Below are 4,877 nucleotides of genomic sequence, written 5' to 3' on the forward strand. Positions count from 1 at the left end.
CGTTAGATTTTCTTGGAATTTGCTTCTCTCAATCTCAACCGAAGGATCTAACCCAACCCCAGTTAAATCCCTAACCCTAGTTTCAGAATTTGTCCCCAAACTAGGCCAAGGACTGGGCTTTTGATCAAAACTGGGCCTTGAAAACAAAGAAAAATCAAAAGAAGAGGGATTTGGAGAATTACCTTCCCCCCAAATGTTGAAAGCTACAAATTTTTTCACCCTAAAATCCGTTGGCCCATCTCCTACCACGAGATCTTTAATCGCCATTTTTGCCAATTTTCTACCTGCTTGAAGTCACCGCAGAAAATTGAGATTTCGAAACTTACATAGAAGTTACAATCCTAACTCACCAAAGGAGGCCAGGAGAAGATGAAAAAAAAAGAGAGCAAACTCTAAAGCCTTTGCTCCTTATCTCTCAAAGTCTCAAATACTTTGATTGCACCTAATCCTCACATGTTTTAAAGTCAAACACAACTAAATGAGTTTCTAAGCTTGTAGAATTATTCTATAGTCAATAAAAAATTAGGTTTGAGGAAGACTCGTTTTTATCACTCGGAACCGGAACGTGAGAAAAAAGCCATGCGGAAAATAAATAAGCTGAAAAAAAAGGCGGATGATGTAAATAATTTTTAGAGGGGAATTCCTAGGTAATATCTTAGGAAAGTTATGGGTAGCATCTAATCTCTAGGAAGAATTAATTGCCTCGGGACTATAATAACATCCCACTTCCATCCTTTATTTAATCTGAAATTTATGCACTACTTTAATTTAACGGACTACCGACTACATAATCCAACCTAATATCCCTTCACAAATTGAAGCGATCATCTCTTTATTTTATAATGAAGGATAAAGTGTTATTATCTCAAGACAGTAACTAGTCCAAACATGGTCAAAGGCTCTGTTTGGATACTATGGCGTTTTACTTGTTTCCATGATGTTTTTGCCAAAAATAAAACACCATGCATTTAGAAACCATTGTGTTTTTTGAGCTAAATCATCCTCAAACCAAAAACAAAACACTTATTTCAAAACACCTTTTAGGTGTTTTAAGTTTGGTGTTTTGATTTTGAGTTTGAGAAGGTGTTAATATAATATCTAACATAATATATTAAATGTAATTAATATGTAGTTATTATCAATATGCTTATTATGTTATACTATACCATACTATATTAAATACCAATATTTAATATGTTAATAATGTATTATATAATAAATAACTAATAATAAAATATAAATAAAATAATAAAAAAGTTATTGATAATAAATAATAATATAATAATGATATAATAATATACTATACAATAGTATAATTCCTATAATATTATTAACTTTTTAATAAATAAATTGTAATAAATTAATAATTATAAAGTATTATATAATAGTAACATATTTAATAATAACATAACAATATAATAATATTATTATAATAACATATTGTATAGTAAATGTAATATAATATAAAATATTAATATATTATTTAAAAAATAATATAATTTATTATAAAGTAAAATAAGTTTTAATAATATAATAATTTATTGCTAACAAATGTTAATGTAAAATAATATATTCATAATATAATAATATTTATTAATATCACAAATACTAATATATTATTAAAGTACTATTAATAACTGTAACATATTAAAAACTATAATATGTTATATAATATTAAAATATTAATAATATATTAATTTATTAATAACATACTAGTAATATCATAATATTAATATTATTAATAATATTATATTATATGAATAATAGTATAATATTATATTAATAAACTAAATATTATAATATTTTATTTACAATATATTTTATTATAATTAATATAGAATATATTAATAATATGTTTAATACTAATGTTATAATGAGTCAAACTAGTGTTGACCAAAAATACTTAACATGATGTTTTGAAAACATTTTAAGAGAAAAACACAACATCATGGTGTTTTTTTATAAAAACACAACAAGGAAAATATCATGGTATCCAAACGAAGCCTAAAATTTTCACTGTATTTATAGGTATTCATGAAACAATCAGTGACAATTGTTCCGATCAAAATATTCGAGTTACATGTAAATATAATCGCAACCCCTATAGTTATAGTGAATCAAAGCATTACAATTTGGACATTAGCGATGGATATACATCATACATGATTAAGTATTATATATGGTTTATCATAAAATTGAAATGATCTAGGAAGGCTGATCAGTGTCCAAATCTATTGTTCTTAGAATGGCAAATGGGGATGTGGGAAATATTTTAGCCTTCACGTACGGGGTCATCCACTTCCAAAATTGATCTAAACAGAGTAGATAGCGTTCAACTAGAATTTTTCTATCATCAAAACTATTCTTTTTCCTGTTTGGGTGGAAAATTGATTTCTTTGATGAGTCCATTACAGCGTCAAACACTTACAACAAACTCAGAAAAATAGCCTTTTTATAAGACTTTTAAATCAAAAGTTATAATTTTCTCTCAAACTACACGCAATAGAAGTTTATCGCTTATTGCTTGTGCGGGATCGTTGCCGGTGCCGGGGTTTATCCGTGGACCGCCTACGGATCAGATCCGGTGAGCAGAAGTTGGATGATCAATGCTCTCGCTTCACGAAGAAAGTGATTACAGTAGCGGTGATTTTGACTAAGCAAAATCATGGCTCTTCTCGAGATTTTAAGACTAAGCTTAAATCCGGAGGAAAGGGGAATGAGTCTCAGATCTCTCGAACTCTCACTTTGTCGAAGAACTCCGCCAAGATCTGCTAACTCTCTGAAATTCGTGCTCAATCTCCAATTTGACAGCACTTTGTCCTCTTGATTTCCAGATCCCCGAAAATGAACACTTAAACTCTTATTTATAGGCTTGGTTGATGGTTTTTCAGATCAAAACGAGTGATTCCTTCTATCTTCAGTCAACAACAGCATAACCACTGTATCAGATCAGTTAGAACGCCCAAATCCGAAAGAATCCATAAAAAAACCGAAAAAACCGATTCTGGCCAGTTCACCGAAGTGGCTCGGCCCAAATGGTGGTTTGGCCTGTGGCCGAGCCACTGGTCTGACCGGATCATTTCGACGCGTCCCGGTGCCAGAGGCTTTCGTGGTTTTCTAGAGTTCGGCTCGTTCCGTTGTTTGTATGTATCTCATTGTTTCGCCGACCGGTACGCTTCCTCGATTCGCTTTGCGCGTTTCGTGAACGCACGGATTGTTTTGACGATGGCTGGGCTAATTTTTAGGTCATTTGGCTTGCCGTTCCGATAGCCAGCGAATGCGCGGGTTACTTAGAACTGGCTAATGAGTGCGCGGGCCGCTCGGTTGAATCTTCTCGACTTGGATGACGATGTTTATCGCCTCCTCTTCGTCTTGAGCCGTATACAGGAACTTATAGACATTTTTAGACGCCTACATTCCCGAATTGAGAAGAAATATTGATTATATTTGATGGAATGGTTTCCATCTCTCTCTAGCGTGCATTCCTGCATAGTTTCTTTTTTTGATGTGCATATTATGCGTGCATGTAGTAAAATATCCATATCCGAAATACATGAATATATGTTGATCATAGAGCTTCATCAACTATTTTAATCTTTAGATTAATGAATTTTGAGACTAATCCTGATGATCAAGAGTTTCAATCCAAGATTTCTAGATATAACAAAGATATTAATAAACTCTCTTGTACCATATGAAATATATTTTTTAAATATTATTTTTGTTTTCTCATATCTGTTTTGTATCCACATGTATATCTACATGTGCATTTGTATGCATATCCAACTTTAGTAGATCTGGATTTGGCGCAACGCAGAAGTGATAACTTCGGAATTCACCAAGGGCGTTCTCTGAATCCACAAAGAATAATCTTCGAATCCACGTAGAAAATATCGAAAAGAGAAATTTTATTGATAAAAAATTATGCCTCTAGGGCTTACAAGACTCTACTTAAATAGAAAAGAAACAAGACTCCTATTATGACTCAAGTTTTACCAAAAATAGAAATAACAAAACTCATCCTAAAAAGACTCATTAAGATTAGGAAAGTCAATCGGTCAAATCTGAGATCAAACCGGATTCTTTTCCTAATCAAAACAGATTCTTAAAATATTACTAAAAATAGTAAAAAACTAACAAAAACGCAGATATCTCTCAAACTGTAAGGAATTTGGCAAAACAGTCGGGAGCAAACCAACCACTTCAGGTGGGTTTGGTCGGCTTCGTCTCGTTGAAATAGTCGATTTTCATATATAATTTGTCTAATTCCGACTTACGGTTTGAAAGTTATGACCTGTTTTTTCTAACAAGTTATTTTCCTCGACCGCGCCCGCGTTTGGGCTTGCGACTGTCCTATTTTGACATAAACATGTTCGCCGTGTGTTCTACATCCGGATTAGAGTTTTCCTTACCGAGGCACATCCGTACCAATATTTGTATGCGTGATAACAAACGGATATGAATATGATAAGTACCATATCCGAGTCGTGTCCGAAAATCGTTTGCACCCCAGTGTTGCATCCTTGCACAACTGAACGATCCCTACTCAATTTCCCCATGGTTGCTTAAGGAATCTAACCCACCTGGTTCTTCTATATGTTGATTGAAAATGAATGAGATAAGCATATACCCCCATACCGTAATTTCAGGATTCACGTCATGTATTGATATATTAATGTTCAAGATATAAAATCCGTATAGTCAAAATCAAATAGGCACCATCACAAAATTGTTACTCATGTTCCACGAAATCAGACAACGCTTGGGACATTAATTTCCATACATCTCCACATAAACGTTAACTTGTAGAGCCTATAGCCACACCTTATTAAACACGTGTGCATGTTAAATAAATAAATGAAGTCCTAATTATTATA

Source organism: Asparagus officinalis, chromosome 1, assembly GCF_001876935.1.
Source record: "Asparagus officinalis chromosome 1, Aspof.V1, whole genome shotgun sequence".
In the NCBI taxonomy this organism is placed as follows: Eukaryota; Viridiplantae; Streptophyta; class Magnoliopsida; order Asparagales; family Asparagaceae; genus Asparagus; species Asparagus officinalis.